This window comes from Petaurus breviceps, unplaced genomic scaffold (assembly GCF_028583685.1).
Source record: "Petaurus breviceps papuanus isolate PSGF00001 unplaced genomic scaffold, PetGlider_PUasm1.0 90865, whole genome shotgun sequence".
In the NCBI taxonomy this organism is placed as follows: domain Eukaryota; kingdom Metazoa; phylum Chordata; class Mammalia; order Diprotodontia; family Petauridae; genus Petaurus; species Petaurus breviceps.
Window position 1 is genome coordinate 3504998 of NW_027187367.1, and position 16913 is coordinate 3521910.

At 41.6% G+C, this 16913-nt stretch overlaps 1 protein-coding gene across 8 annotated transcripts in view; it reads left to right on the top strand.

The window, feature by feature from the left end:
* TRIM39 (tripartite motif containing 39) overlaps window positions 1-16913 on the top strand; it is a 38822-nt gene that overhangs the window by 11067 nt on the left and 10842 nt on the right. For 5 of the 8 annotated variants that reach the window (XM_069073150.1, XM_069073148.1, XM_069073145.1 and 2 more), the window contains 2 exons: window positions 13127-13210; window positions 14814-15010. The gene's annotated coding sequence lies outside the window, so the exon portion shown is untranslated. Of the gene's footprint in view, window positions 1-12102; window positions 12492-13126; window positions 13211-14813; window positions 15011-16913 lie in introns of those variants that run through there. The other 3 variants (XM_069073146.1, XM_069073152.1, XM_069073151.1) reach the window with 3 other exon arrangements.

Here is a 16913-nt window from a genome sequence, read left to right on the forward strand (position 1 = left end):
TTCCTTTACTGGGGAATTTAGTTCTTCTGGAATTCTAAATTTTGTCCTCTTCCTAATTCCAGTCAAGAAGGCATGAAATGTCCAATGGTCTTACCCCTTCCTGGGTATGTGTTACTCTAATTCTCTCCTTCCTCTCAGAGCTGATTTTGATATTCTGCTAACTTTTTAGGAAATCTAGATTGTAATCTCAATTCTACCACCAACCAAGTGTGTGATGTTAGCTAAAGTAAGTTAGCCTCTTTGGGCCTCAGTTTTCTTGTCTATAAAATGAGTGAGCTTGATAAAATAATCTCTGATGTCCCTTTTAGATTCATGTTGGGTCATTTTTAAAATTGTCTAGCAGACCAGGATGGCATTTACTTCGTAAAATTTACTTTGTTATGATTCTCTCTCTCTCTCTCTCTCTCTCTCTCTCTCTCTCTCTCTCTCACACACACACACACACACACACACACACACCCTTTAATGAACCTAATAAACATTAATGGTTTAACAAACATTAAGTTTTACGTACCTCTTTCAAAACTGTCTTCTGATCGTTATTAATATTTATTCATTTTCTGCTGAGTTTCAAGGTGTATATATTTTATGTTCTACCCTTTTTGGTTATTTCTTATACTCATCTTCATATGCAATATAGTCTGCATATTTGAATGAATAAAAAATTATTAAATATTTTGTGCCAAAGAACTGTGCGAAACTGTGAATACAAATACAAAAGCAAAAGATAGCCCCTGACTTCAAGAAGACAGCACACTATAGGGGAGTGGTAGCCAGGGAGGATTGTTTTGGTATGGACAGTATGGCAGTTAATTTACATGACTTTCCAAAGGCAATGATAGTGTAGATTTCATTAGTTCTCAATAGCAAGAGGTGGAAAGTGAGGCAGTATACTTAGTGTCAGAACAGAAAATGGCAGGGATGAAGATAAGGTTGCACAATCCTAGGAATTTCATAACTAAGGAGTTTAGCTTCTTTTGAGCATGAATTCTAGACATCCAGTTTGGAAGGTGGAAAACAGCAGAAAATGACAAGGTTGCTGATAAGGACAACAAATTAGTTTTGGAAGCTATAGCAGTTGGGGAAGGGAAGAGGGTAATCACAAAAGGCTTCATAAATAAAATGTAATGATTCATCCAAGTCTTAAAAGAAACTAGGGATTCCAAGAGGCCAAGTTGAAGAAGATGGGCATTCCAGACCTAAGGGACAGCCAGTAAAAAAGCACAGAGATGAGATGGAGTATCTTGTGTGAGGAGCTAAATGAAAGCCCTTGGAATTGTTTGAATCATCCCATGTAATAAATATTAAACAAATTTGGAAAGTTTTAAAAAGATTTTTCTCCCAAACAATAGAGATGAAAGAGGCTGAAATACTTCTCTAAACTCCCCTCATAATAACCCAGTTTGGCCCGGTAAAGAAGGCAGTTAATACTTGGAAGTTTAGAGTAGATTATAGGGAGCTAAATGAAGTTATGACAATTACTGCAGTCCTTCCTGACTTTATCAATGTGCTAAACCAGACAGCCCACATACTGGGCTAGTGGTAGAAAGTTATTGGGGGCAATACATTTTTCTCTATTCCTGTGGTTGAAGCTTATCAGAAGCAGTTTACTTTTACCTGGAAAGGAACTATCTATCATAATTTTCCTTCATATTGCTACCATTTTGGTGGGCAAAAAGTTGAGGAGGCCTATTTCCTGAGGGCATTAATAACCACCACTTTATTGATGATGTAATGTTAACTGGGCCAACAGTGGCAGGAACCTGATATCAGATGGTAGTTTATATAAGAAAAAAGGGGTAGATGATAGATACTAAGAAATTTCAGAGCCTAACCTCTTTGGTTAAGTTTTGGGGAACCACAATGGGTAGAGAAAATACAGATGTAGTCTGTAATAAGCTACTGACATGTGCTTCATGAAAATCTAAAAAGGAAGCTCAGAGGTTATTAGACATTTTGAGTTCTAGAGAATTCATATTCCTTATCTGGTTATTTTAATATCCTCTATTTACCAAATCATTTGCACATCTTTTAAACGGGGCCCAGAACAGACTATTCCTTTGGAAGACCTAAAGTGGGCCATTTAGTGGTCTCTCCCTTCAGGTCCTTAGCATCCTTGTGAGATTCATGTTTGTGAAGGTCTCTGTCCTTTGGCAAACATCAGTAGGTAACCAGACTAAATGACTGTTAGATTTCAAAGTGGCTACTCATTATGCTGATACTTTTGAAAATTAGTTGCTTGCCTTTTACTGGGACTTAATTACACTAAACAGATGAGTTTGGGTCATGCCATCACCCTTCATCAAGAATTGCACATTATGAATTGACTGATGCAAGATGGGACCTCTAACAAGATGAGTGACTTCCACTGTTAAATGGAAATGGAATGTAGTGTTCACCAAGGTCTCTCTGATGTTAATGTCCTTCATGAAAAAAGTTGTAATTTTGCTAGTTGTGTGGAATTGATTACCAGCACCAATGTTTTGCTTTCCTCTCTAAATCTATGAGGACTTAGCTTTTGAGGAATCCTCTTACTTGGTAAACACTATGAGTGTGGCATGAATAATTAGTTGGACCTCAGTATTTCTATTAATCTAGTATTGGAGAACTCCCTGAGGAATGGGAATGAATGGCAAATCTTCCCAGTTGACCAAACTGCAAGTCATAAGACAAGCCTGTAAGAAAGCCTGGAGGAATGGAGCAGATAAGAATTTCATTCCTAGGTGGTGGCCAAGAGTCTGACTAGGTGGTCTAAAACCTGGAAGAGAAAAGGACTGGACAGTCAAATGTTCTTCTCTTTGGAGTCACAAACAAAGGAGAAATTTTGCCATGCTTCCCACCACTTACAGTTATGAGCACATACAGTACCCTCATAAAATGATACAGAGTGGGGACTATGTCCATTATTAATATGGACATAAGGGCCATGATGCTATGTTGCAGTAGGTGTAGAACTTTATGATCCACTAAGGATGAGACAGCTACTTCTGTGCAACAGTACACCTCATGCCAATTGGGGCGTCCATCTCTGAAAGATCAGTATGTCACGAGTGATTTCCAGCTTGCCTCCAACTAGTAAATTGATTACTCTGGACTTCTTCCCCATCTCAGGACAAAAGGTTTGCTCTTAACAGCAGTTGATAATTATTCAGGATGTATGACATGACAGTGCTGGTCAAATATGTTCTTTAAGAACATATCCCTGAGGCAGCTAGGTGGTGCAGTCAGTAGAGCATCAGCCTTGGAGTCAGGAGGACCTAAATTCAGATACCTCAGACACTTTACACTCACTAGCTGTGTAACCTCGGGCAAGTCACTGAACCCCAATTGCTTTGCCTTCCCCCCTCCAAAAAGACAAAAAAAAGAACATATCCTACCATATGTTCTGTAAGAACATATTCTTCTTCCCTATGCACCTCCCTACCTCTGATCAGGGCACCCATTTTGCAGCACAGATCATAAATTGACCATTACATTCATTCAGTGTATTTTCCATACTCTGTATCTTCCACAGGCATCTATCTGGCAGATATGAATGTCAGAAAGGAATCTTGAAACAAAAGCTGTGTTATCATAGCCTTAATCATTCTGGGGGATCTCCTACCCTCCAAAAGTTCTATCTGTGATAAATTAGCAACGTTCTGTAAGATTTCTTAGATCTAGTCTCTAAGACTTAACTGATAAGGATGAACTAATTTTAGAATAGTCCAGAATCACACACACACACAATCACCACCCTCATTCTAACACATGCTCAGAATCACTCAAGTCTTGAAGTTTTTTTCACCTCAGAAGGTTCTGCATATCTTAGGAAAGAACAGACCATTCTGGTACCCTCTAATTGTCAGGTCTTACTCTCCCCCATATCCCATGGTTATGGTTATAGTTATGGTTAAGGGGCAACTCCTTTCTAGAAAAAATTTGACTGACCAAGGGGTGGAATGGTTCTCTATTTTCTAATGACATGAGGAAAGTGAAATTCTTTACATAATTATGGAGAATGTGAATTCTCCTGGGAAAAACAGGAAATCCTTTAGGTTTCTCGGTGGTAGTCCTGAGTCCCTGGATGAAGGTAGGGACCCCCACAGCAAATCTCCAGAGAGAAAGGAGAAAAACCCTGAAGTAGATACCTTAAAAGGGCAAGGATTTGGGATCATGTTCTGACAGGACTTCCATGGAGAGGGAGATTTGAGCTAGTGGGCTAGAGAACATTGAATGGGTGGCAGCATAGGGTAAGTTTTCCATATCAACTCAGGCAGGCTCTGGGACAGGCTGCTTTAAGAAGCTTATGACCTCCTAGTTAACCTTGCTTCAAATAATCCTATCCTGTGATGGGGGTTCATGACTGTGAGAGGCATCACCATTGGTGATATGGTACTGGTGCTCCTGATCATCATTACTGTTTTATATCAGGACACCCACTGTGACAAGCCATATCAGCTGCACACCTGGGGTATTTTGATATTGATTGATGTTTCTATTTTTACTTTTTTTACTTATGTTTATCTCCTTCAGTACTGCCTATGGTAGGCTTCTCACATCCCTTTGTTCTGAGTTGTTTAATATGGGTGTTAAGGACATTTACATGGTAGAAGCTCCCCATGCTGATTTTAGGGATCTTGACATCAAGGAACAGGATGTGTTAAGAATGGCATTCTAGTGGGGGGATGAGGGAGTGGAGGGCACCATCAGGATTCGGTTGGTCTAAGGGACTACAACTTGAACCAGTGATGTAGTTTCATTATATGTAGACTGAACTAGGTCCCCTTTTAGAGAGAGCTAGGAGACCATCCTCAGGATTTTGGTGGTTGGGGAACTCAGGCTTGATCCATTAAGTTAGTTTCCTTTTTGCCTGAGGCATAAAAAACTTGACCCTGTGTAAGGTTGAGGTTTAGCAGAATTCCTACTACCTTGCAAGATGTCTTTCTGACCCAGCATTGCCATGGCAAATGTATAGTTGGAGGAAAGCAGATCTGTTTGGATTAGTAATAAGTGCTTATATCCCTTTAAATCTCTTATTATAAGTAAATTTGTTTTTGCTGAATTTTTTGGTCCTTGAGTATTTCATTATATTCCAGTTCAAAGCATGAATGGCCTGGCCCAGAATACATATAGTAAATACAATGTATGTATTATAACTATCTATCTGTGTTGATGTCTCATTCCCCACTAGACTGCAAACTTTTTGAGAACAAGGAATGTCTTGTCTAAACTTTGTATCTCCCTCAACATTCTCACACCATTTAATATTTGCTGTATTTGCACTCTGACTAAATATATCTAGATATGGCTTTATGCCCTTCCAGAAAAACTTTGGGTCAACTTGTAAGTGAAGAACATAATCCTATGACAATGTGCTGCTTTGCTTCCTTTTTTTCCTTTCCTTAAAAACTATTCCAAATGAAGAGAATCAAGAATTTGCTAGGTGCCAAGCAAGTCAACCAAGTCTTGGTTCTTTTGTAGGCCATTTGGGTTGCTTCTAAACTTTTGGTATTATTGCTGCTTTGAACATATGAACAGTAAACATTTCTTAAGCACCTACTATATGCCAGGAAATGTGCTAAGTGCTAGATACACAAATAAGAAAAGGAAAAATAGTTCCTTCCCTCTAGGAGTTTACAATCTAATAAGGGAAAACAGCATACAAGAGGAAGCTGAGGGGGGACCGGGAGGTGAGATACCAGGCCTGGAGGCATGATAGTGATGATAATGGAGTAGAATCCAGAGTGCACTGGGCTCTTTTTAAAATGAAAGCTTTGGGAAGTTTTTTTGCTCCTCCTTCCAACTCTCCAGAAGGGCAGCAAGTTCTAATGAGGTATAAATACCTAAACTGAAGCACTCTCCATGTTAATGAGTTTCTTAGACTATTCCTATTCATCCTATATACTACTGCCAAAGTAATTTTCCTTAAGGACAAATTGACCATCTAACTCCCCTATTCAGCCAACTCCAGGGGCTCTTACCTCAAAGATAAAATATAATCTCCTCTGTCTAGCTTTTTTTTTTTTTTTTTGCTTTTTGGAGGGGAGAGGGAAGGCAGGGCAATTGGGGTTAAGTGACTTGCCCAAGGTCACATGGCTAGTAAGTGTTAAGTGTCTGAGGCTGGATTTGAACTCAGATCCTCCTGGGTCGGTGCTCTATTCACTGTGACACCTAGCCTCTCCTGTTTAGCTTTTAAAACTCTACACAATTTGACCTCAACCTGTCTTTCTAGATTCAATTCAATTCTAGATTCAACCTGTCGATCTAGATTTCTAGATTCTAGATTCAACATTACTCTCCATCCTGCAAACAAATATGTACAGACAAGCTATGTGCAGGATAAATAGGAAACAACAGAGGGCTGGCACTAGAATTAGGAGGAATTGAGATTCCTGGAGAAGGCAGGATTTGAGTTGGTACTTAAAGAAATCCAGGGAAGCCAGTTAGGTGGCAATGAAAGGGGAGAACATTCCTGGTATGCTGTTGCTGGTCCTTTGTTCTCAAAGCGGACCAATAACATCACTAGTGTGGTCTTGACTAGTGCACGGATTTGATTTAGGTGAGGCAGACTAGCCCAAAGTCATCAGCCTCACTCACTCCTCCAGTCTTCGAAGTACAGAGGCTAGACAAAAGTCTAGTTGACCGTTGATGCAATGGATGATCTTGGCCTTTCTAAATCAAGGTCTTTCCCACCAGACTTCAGTTTGTCTGAGGCACCATTCAGTGACTAAGAGCTAGGTAAGAATTGAAACAAAAGATGGTCTAATTTACCATCACAAAAGAATCTGTGTGGGAGGGGAAGACCCTTAGATTTTTTGGCCCTCAGAAAATTGCTATTTACACTCATTCTAAGCCACCAGAACGTAAGCCTCGGAAGCTTGGGCCTGGGGCTCCATTTTACCAACAAGGAAACTGAGGCTGCAGGAGGTTAGGACTCTACTCCAGGGTAACACTGCTAATGTGTCTGAGTTAGGATTTAAACCTGGGTCTCCCAGATCCTCTGTATATCTCACTCTAAACAAAAAAAACAATACTCTTTGTGAAGTCAGGAAAGCTCTCATTTTTATCTTAGTACAGTATTCTACATTCCTAGTAAACAGGTCTCCTTCCCCTCAATAGAGAGTACATTTTCTTTAGACAAATGTCAGGCTTAAATGCCCTTCCAATTCGAATATTCCCACCTGCCTCCCATTGGCTCACATTCTAGGGTTCACTAAATCCCGCCTCTTGATTACATCTTCTCATTTCCACTTTTCAGTTCCCCTCCTTCCTTCCTTCTCATCTTCATTTTTCCTTATGTAAAGGAAGAAGCAAAAAAAACGCCAAATGCTTCTAGTCTCCTCCCCTTTTGTCTGCATCAGATAGCGTGACAAAGGATTTTCCTCCAAGGCTAGAAGAATTGACAAAAGCTTGAGTTTGAAGAATCAAACCAGGCTTTTGACAATGAAAGTCCCATTATAATGAATCTACTCCTGAATCTTTGTGAATGAGATCTGGCCTGGCTATTCCTTGGATTTCCAGGAAGAGGCCTTTTCCGAACAACAACAAAAAAAAAAAACAACCTGATTTTCAAGTCCTGCATCCTCCTATGCCTTCTACAAGCAGTCTTGTTGATGATATTAGCCATCAGTATGGCTTCAAATCATGTTTCATTATAATTCCCATTTTTATATAATTTCTGTGGAAACAAAATTCAATCATATCTTCCATATCCATCACCTAGTACAGTACTTGTACATAGTAGGCATCTACTAAAATCTGGTGAAGTTTAATGAAAATAGATGACTTCTTATAGCACATTAAGGTTTTATTCACACAAGGCAAGCACCCACAAGGTTAGAAAAAAATGATACAAGGACACTCTCAAGGTCTCTGAATAGTATGGGAGACACTGGCACAGGACTGTACAGCATCGTGTACCCAAAACAAAGAAGACACTCAAAAGAAATGTGAGATGAGAAAATGTAGAGACATCTCCACTTCAAATGTTTACATGGACTGTCTGTGCCCAACCTGTAGTATTGCCTTCCCAGCTCATATGGGTCTGATCAGCCACAGTCGGATACACTGTACCTTGACCAGAACATAGTGGTTATTTTGGTCCTCTTCGAGCAAGAGGAACAACCAAGGTTTTTTAAGCCTTTGCAGACATTACTTTCATTTAATTCTGACTATAAACTTGTAATATAAGCAATGCAAGTGTTTTATTATTTCCATTTAGCAAATGAGGATTTCATGAAGTTGATAGAGACTGAGTGACTTGCCAAAGGTCTTGGCAGCTAAGGAATTGTAAAGTTAAGTAAGAATCAAAGATAATTCGAAAGTTTTATTAAACCTGGATGGTTGTGTTACCATCAACAAAAATAGGAAGGACAAATAGGGGAGGGGTGAAAGAACACCTGTTGGGGTTTAAAATGTTGAAGTTTAGGGATGCTTGGACCCCAAAATAACAACATGCCAGGGCCTGCCTGAATGAATTCAATTCAAGCCTTCTTTCAACCAAAGTAAAACAAAGTTTATTAAAGATTTGCCATATTGGGTGGACTCTTAAGGAGCCTAAGCATTTGTAACCCTTGTATTGACCAGCTGGCCAGATTGAATCTCAGCTAGATTGAACGTGAACACCTTCAGGGAGGCAAGAAAGACTTATGGGAGGGAACCAGGAGTGGTCAAGAAGTCTGGGGTGACTAAAGGAGGGGTTTGGAGAGGTTCTTGAAGAGGAGTCTAAGGAGGATGTTGATGGTACTGGGGTGACTAGAGGTCTGATTCCAGGAACCAAGAGAATGGGATTTTGATGGGATCAAGGGTGGGAAGCAGCTGGAGGCAATCCAGAAGTAACTGACAATTGGAGGGCTAAGGGTAATTAGAAGGTAACAGATCTGGGCATGAAAAAGCCAGATTAAGTGGGAAAATTCAGGGAGAATTCTAGGTGGGGGTTTCCCAGGGCCTGTGGACAAATGGGACTCAAATTCTCTTGGAGTGAAAAGAGAAAAGGTCTTGGCTTGAGCCCGTACCCTGCCACACCCAGGTAGGACTTGAGCTCAAGGAGCAATTGAGGCAAGATATTTATAGATTTCAAAATAATATGCCTATGAAATGCCCATGGCCTCATATACTAAGCCCCTGTATGTAACAAGTTTGGAAAATTACCGAATTCTTCCATACGTGCTTAGCCAGGGGTCCCTCTCTTTCTATACAATAGTAAGACCCACCTTGCTGCACTTCCTGATAAGATGTCAGAATGACCCTGGGCAGGACACGGACGACTGGGACCCCCCCGATAAGTCAGAGTAGGGCTATACAACTGTCCAGATCAAGGTCTGGCTATAGAAGACCTGTTTATCTACCGTTGTCAAACTAACTGTACTTCCCACACCTGTTTTGTGGTTTTTTACTTTAAATATTCCCCCTTTCCTGATGGTTGGGGCAGCTCTCCCAAGGTTTCCTTGGGAGACTGTCTCTGGCCAGCTCAATAAAATGATGCTCAGAATAACTGACATGGGCCTGGGGTCATTTTTTTCTCTAACTGGCCATTTCACCTACAGATGAGGTGCAGGTGGGATTGCCAAGGGAGTAAAGGGGGAGAGAAGAAAAGAGGAACCAGAATAGAATTTTCCTGTAGTCCTCTACATCTTTCAGTTTCTTAAGGGGTTGTTGATTAGATAGAAATGAGTCTTGGAGGCAGATGAAGCAAGCATCCAGAATTGGTTGGTACAGGGTGCCCCCCAAGCACATTGGGGTACCACGGGGAAATGATGTCATATAGATGGGTAGGTTCTAGTGATGAGGGATAGCTCCCAATAGGTTCAGCAGGAACTCTGATCTTATCCAAGACCAGAAAACCTGTAATAGCTTCTGGAAAGAATTCAAGGTCTCAGGCTTAATTGGAGTGAGAGTTGTAGAAGTTTATTGTTAAGCTTCTATAAGAAGCTGGCAAGAGTCCTTTGGGGGCCTTCAAGTGAGAGGGGTACATGCTTTTACTTTTAAAGGGTAGGGCTGCCATTGTCAGGGCTGACAGGATGGAGGGAAGGGACCTCAGTGCATAGATAAAGGTTAGAGCTGACTGAGAGGAACTTGTGACTTTAGTGCATAGATTGTTTAGATAAGATTTGGGCCAGACCGGAGGAGACTTAAGAAGAGATTAAGTAAGAACAAAGGCAGAGTTCGGATAGAGGAAAGGGACAGTTTGAGGCTGGGAAAGAGATTTTACAGATTACAATTTTACAATACAAATTGCAGTTACAGTTGTACTGGTTTTACAAATTGGTTTTACAAATTGATTTAGACCCCAGGTACCCCATCAGTAGTGTCCTGAAGAAATTAACTTGGAGCCATAATCAGGGGGTTTGTTATGAGGCACAAATAAGAATCTATGTAAAAGGCTTTACAAACCTTAGAGTGCTATATAAAATGTCAACTTTCAGTTTTTGTTGTTCAGTCTGTCCAACTCTCCATCACCCCATTGGGGCTCCTCTTGGCAAAGATACTCCTGGAGTGTTTTTTGCCTTTTACTTCACCAGCTCATTATACAGATGAGAAACTGAGGCAAATAAGGTTAAGTGACTTGCCCAGCCAGGTTCACAAAGCTGAGGATGAATTTAAACTCTAGACAAGGCACTATTCACTGTGCTACCTAGTTGCCTCCAACTATTTAGTAGTAGTTTGTTATTGTTTCTTTACCTTTGGCTGTTACTTTCTTGTTACAGTTGTTATTGGTTGAAGATTCACCCTCCCTTATTGGGGAGAGAGATCTAAAAGGCTTCTTCTAGGAGAAGGGTGCATGTGATCTGAACCTAGAAGGTTGAGAATTTCAAAGGGGAGAAAAGTGAAAAGTTCATTTCTGGTGTGGGGGAAAATTCAAGGAAGAGTGTGAGTGTTGGATGTCTTGAAAAACAGCTAGAAGTCCAGTTTGGCTGAAATGCAGTGTCATAAGTACAAAATAAAGCTAGTAAGAAATAGTGATTATTATAGTTGTGTATCTGGAAGATCGCCCTGTAAAGGAAGAATTGAAGAAGGAAAAGACTGGAGGTAGGGAGACCAATTCCAAGGCTCTTGCAAAGTAGTTCAAGTGAAAGCTCTATTAAAAACGTGACAGGGCTTTTTTTTGCAGCTACAGTATAACCAAAGTGAGATGGTCTTCAGTTCTGGAAATTCTTCAGATAAACTTAGCAAAACTTTTGGAATTTTCTCAGCCTAAGCTGAATAACATTATTCGGTATCTAAGGATGTAGTTGTCACCATTCTTTACAATTTAGTAGCGACATCTTTCTGGGCATATCAGTTCGCCATCCTAGTCTTGTAAATTCTCCCACATGGGGGTCAAGTCTCCTGCACGAGAACCAATTCTTGCTGCCCTTCCCCCCACGTTCCCAAAACTGTAAACTTTCCAGAATCACATTAGTGAAAAAGCCTTAGCAAGCTCGATAATATCTAAGAGCTCAAACTCACACAAGGCGTTAGTAAAGGGGAGGTCTGGATCGGGAGTGGAACTGCGGTCTTCAGTTTTCAAGTGCATATTTTGTTTTGTTTTTTACACTGACGTGGGCCACGTCGCCTCCTTCCACCTTCAAAATACGTTTACCTACCAGTTGTAATTTAATAGAAGAGGGGAGGGAGCCTTCTTATTGATCTGTTCTTATAAAAAAAAAAAAAGGAACACTGTAAGAGTAGCTCACGTTCACATAGCACTTTAAGCGCTTTTAAGCAAAACCCTTTCTTGCGACAGACACTCCAGGGAAGTGAAATAATACAGTAATTCCCATTTTAGTTTTGATTTTGGTAAACCTTCCCCTCCACGGGCGCGAGGAGAAATGGAAACGGCCAGCCACCGTATCGCCGAGGGTCCTGCCCTAGCTTCCCTCTAAGTTCGCTCCCCCGGCCCAGAAAGTGGGAGTAGGGAGGGGTGTGGTCGTTCAGTTTTCCCATCAGAAGACCCAGACTCACCTCGCCCCAGTTCCAGGCGGGCTGAAGAGGGCGCCCGCGGCCACCTGGGCTTAACCCCTCCCCCCTCGGCCCCCCCCCCCCCATCACCGCGGCCACTCTAGCCCGCGCCCGCTTCTCTGTGGCCTCAGGTAAGCTCCAGGGCGCCTGCGCCCCGAGGCCCCACCCACCCTGGCCACCACCCGCCCTTCTCGGAGACTTCACCAGCTCCTGTGGCCTGTGCGCAGGCGTGCGTCCCCAACGCCCCCTCCTTCCGCCCTTTTCGCGATGGCCTCGCGGGTCCATTGGGCGCGTGTTACGCGACAGTCCAAACCCGTTTTTCCTTAATCCTTTCTCGCCCCAGCTGATCGGGGTTGAGCCTAGTTTATACCCACGGCGTGTTGGCGATGGCATCACGGGCTCCTCCCCCCAGCCGGCTGTGGGCACCGAGGCTTCAGCCCGGGGTGGGACTCGTGGAGCGTAGATTCCGCTTCCGGTGTGTATTGTGTGTATCTTTCGGGGGCTGGAGGAGGAGGCAGTGGCCTCGGCGGCTCCGGTCCCCCGGACCCCCGGATCTGGACCTGGGGGAGGTAAGTGGGAATACCTCCCCCCCCCTCCGACTTCTGCTACCCTTTTCTCCCTGCCCAGCTTCAGCTCTGCGCTCCAGCGTCCCCGCGCCCTGTTACTACGTCACTGCCACCCCCAGCACGTAACAATCGCCTTCCTCCTCCTGCTTGGGGGGCTGGTGCCAACGTCACCTCTGCCCTGGTGATGTCAGGGCGTCCAGCGTTGTCTAGCTACATTGCCTTACCATTTCCCCTTTGCAGTACTTTCTTCATGATCTTCATCATCCTCCTGCTTACCCAACTTCATGATGTCATAGACATCTTCCACTCCATCACAACAGTCCGAGATACTCTGCTCATGCCTCCTTTTGGAGTCACAACCACCCTTCTTGCCAGCCAGAGGCCTTGTTTTCCTTACCTCTCCCTGAAAAGTCCTGTTAGGCAGAGCTGGTCCTCCCAAAGATGGGGAGAAGCAAAATGGGGGTTCCCACAAAGTTTGCCCTTCATTCACTGACACATTCAGAAGAGGAAGAGAATCTGTTTCACCACTCACAGAGTCAGTACCAGTAGGAACAGTTTTGTCTTTCTTTAGCACCCTCCATAGAGCTTTCTCACTACAAATATCTGACAGTTTTCTTTCTTTCACTTTCTTCCCTCAGGGCTGGGTGGTCCTTCCTTTTTCCCATCCTAATGCCCTGTTCAATCTTGGCTCCTAAGCTACGGAGACTAGAGCTCTTCCCGAGGTAAGTAAACCTCTCAGCTTTTACATGTTTTATGAACATGGCAAGAGAAGATCATAGAACTGGGTTCCTTACAGGCAGAAAAATGTGAAAACTTAATTCATTTCCTGGTTGATAAGGAAAGGATGACACAGGAATGGTCTGTGCTAACTTACCCTCCATTCAGTGAAAATCAGTAAATACTTATTAAACCCAAGTATATGTTAAGTCATGGGGTTGAAAAAAAATGAATCCTAGTTTCTGCCATTGGGGACCTTAATGAACTCGGGTAGGTAGGATATTGGTTCTGCTAATGGATATAGAATGTCTAAAGAATCCAGCTTCCTTTTCTTTAACATCCTTTATTTCTATGCTTCATTATGCACTACTGCATAATGAGAGATACTATACTACTGTTTATACTCCCTTTCCCTTCCCACCCCTGTTCCCCCCCAAAAAAACCCAGGATCAACAATAGCTAGAGAAAATTAGTCAGGAGAAGGTGTAATGTTAGACGTTAAATTTGTTTTCTGGTCACACAAGTCTTTTGCTCTCTTTGGACCTTACAGAGTTTTCCTGGTGTTAGGCATAAAAAAGAGACTTGTGATATGGGATAGAGAGCATGTGTGCTGACCATATAGGTCAGGAAGAAAGTAAAAAGTGAGTATAGGATTTGTTATAGGTTGAGCATAATATTTTTTATAGGCAGAAGGATGAAACCATTCTGTTTGAGAAGGATGAAGATACATTTTTTAAAACAAATTTTATTGGTGTATATGATCCAAAATTTTGTGTCAGTTATTTTCCCCTAAACCCTACCTTGACACAAAACCAATTAAGCAAACCAACATAATGACTGACATTTCTGAACAATGCAATGTTCTGTTCCTATAGTCTCCCAGCTTTTTAGAGAGAGAGGGGAGGTGCTTTCCTTATCCCTTTTACAGGGATAAGATTGATCATTAAAATCACTTTGCTTTGAGATGATTTGTAGTCAGATTTTGTTTACATTATTGTTGACCTAATGGAAAAAAGCTATTTTGGCCAGTGGATTGTATTTAGTAGAGAGCTTTGTAGATAGTTTTTGGCAGTAAGCTATGAATTAGGTATAAGGGAATATAGACTTGAGGTAGTTACAGAATTTGGATCCTGGAAGAGGGAAGGATAAATGCAGAATGAGTTACTGAAAAGATCAAGCTTACTGTTTTTTTTTCCTTTATTTTAATCCCTACTGCTTAGCACAATTTATTAGATAGTAAATACTTTTTAATGGATTTGATGGAATGGAGTAGAATGTGTTTCTGGAATGTGCTGGGGTGATCCATGTTAAAGAATCTAATCACTGCTAACTAATCTGGAGTATGATTGACAACCTTTCTTGTTTTCAGAGGGTGATTTCCTTGGGCCTAATAGGCACTACCATTGGCGCTATTGAATGTGGATGCCATATATTTGCTACTCTTTAAATGTGTGCATCAAGATGAATAGATCCCCAGTATCAGGAGGATGTTAAGACAAAATGTCCCCAAAGAGCAATGGAGCACTTTGTGAATCATTTCAATCAGAACAGAGGGCAAAGTGCACACCTTTTAACATCATGTTACTTTTTGCTGGCTTTATCTATTAGGCCTTCCTGAAAAGAAGCAGGGTGGCATCCATCCTCATCCCAATTCAAGTCCTGTGAAAGAGTGGGGGATGAATGACCCATGAGGAGGTGTATGAAAATATTGGTAAGGAATAGGCCTAGAAGAAAGATGAAGAGCAACTCTAGGAGAGAAGAATGATTGGGACAAGTTGGAGGATGGGGAAAAATAGTAGATACAGGTGAGTGGTAGAAGTTGACAATTTGGTGTGTCCTAGGGTAGAGAGGAAAATGTTCATTTTGTATGTATCACAGAATTTTGATGGGGAGATGTGCCTCCTTTTTTTTAGTTATTTCAATAAAATCTTTACACAGTTTGAGTATTGATGATGATAATGATAATGCTTAGAAGGCCCAGTTTGAAGAGTATGAGCCTTGTAAGGCAGGCAGATCTGTCCTGTACTGGGGAGAAGAAGAGATGTAGCTTCTGAGATCCTCTTTCTGATACCTATAGTAGAACTTAGGAGACCTGAGTCTAAATCTTTTCTTTTAAATTTCACATGTTACTAATTATATTCGTAAATAAGTCATTTAATTTATGAACCTCAATTTTGTTATATGTAAGATGTCAATTGGTGATATTTTGGCAATCTCAGGAGGGACTGGGGCTTGATAAATAGATCTGCAAGTCATCTGTATGGATAATTAAAACCATGGGATCTGGAGCTATTGATGTCACCAAGAGTATAAAGTCACCAAGAGAGTATAAAGTTAGAGAGAGAGGGCTCCATATAAGAGCCTTGAGTCTTGTCCCACAGGGTCAAGATAATGGATAAATAAATAGCAAAGGAGGTTGAGAAGGTCAGATAGGTAGTAGTAGAACCAGTACATAGTATAACAGAAATCCAGAGATTATTTAGGAGGAGAAGGTGATCAATAGTGTCAAAAGCTACAGAAAGATCAAGAAAGTCAAGGACTAAGAAATAATCATCAAATTTAGACATTAAGAGGGATATTGGTAACTTGGGAGAGAGCAGTTTCAGTTGAGTGATGGGTTTGGAAGACATTGCATAAGGTTGAAAGGTGAGAGGAAAGGAACTAGAGACAGTATAAATAGCTTTTTCTAGGAGTTTGACTGAGAAAAGGAGAAGAAATGATAGCTTGTGGGGTGGCCAGGTAGCACAGCGAGTAAGAGCACCGGCTCCAGTGTCAGGATGACCTGGAGATCGAATCCCGGGCTCAGACACTTAGCACCCACCCAGAAACACCTGGCTGTGTAACCTTGAGCAAGTTACTTAACCCCAATTGCTTAGGGGCGGCCAGGTGGCTCAGCGAGTAAGAGCACTGGCTCCAGTGTTGGGATGACCTGGATCAAATCCGGGCTCAGATACTCAGCACCACACCCAGAAATAACTGGCCGTGTAACCTTGAGCAAGTTACTTAATCCCGGTTGCTTTAAAAAAAAAAAAAAAGAAATGATAGCTTGAGTAGATGGAATAGGGTCTAGTAAAGGTTTTAGGAATGGAAGAAACTTAGGCATGTTCATAAGCAGCAGGAATTGGAATATTCTGTTCCTTACAGAACCTGTCATCAAATAATTTATAGGCATGACCAACAATTAAAGCAAATATAATTATACAGTATACCTCTGTACTTCCAGTGAACTAATGATTACATCATTGAGGGTATTCTTAAAAACATAAAAATCCCAAATCCCTAGGGCAGGGCATCTTAAACTTTTTCTCATGTGACCCCTTTAAGCACCATGCCATAATGAAGTTCAGATGTCTAAGATTCATTTGGTGGTCTCTGGTTAATTTATAGTAATAAAATTATGCTCCAAATCTCATATAACTGTGCTGTTAGACACCAGTTACATAAGGAGCCCCAATGCCTGTATTTTTTCTTTCCTAGTTGGGACCTTTGATTTGATATAAGAATACTGAATTTCCAGGTAAAGCAAGTCCTGTTAATTCAAAGCAGCAAATTGTTGTGCAACTTTAGTCTTAGGGACTTGCTTGGGCACTGAGAAGTTGAGTGATTTGCTAAGGGTACCACAACCATTATTTGTCCAAGGTTGGCTTTAAAATGTGGTTTTCCTGCCTTCTCAAGCCAACTTATTATCAGCACTGCCCCTAGCACATA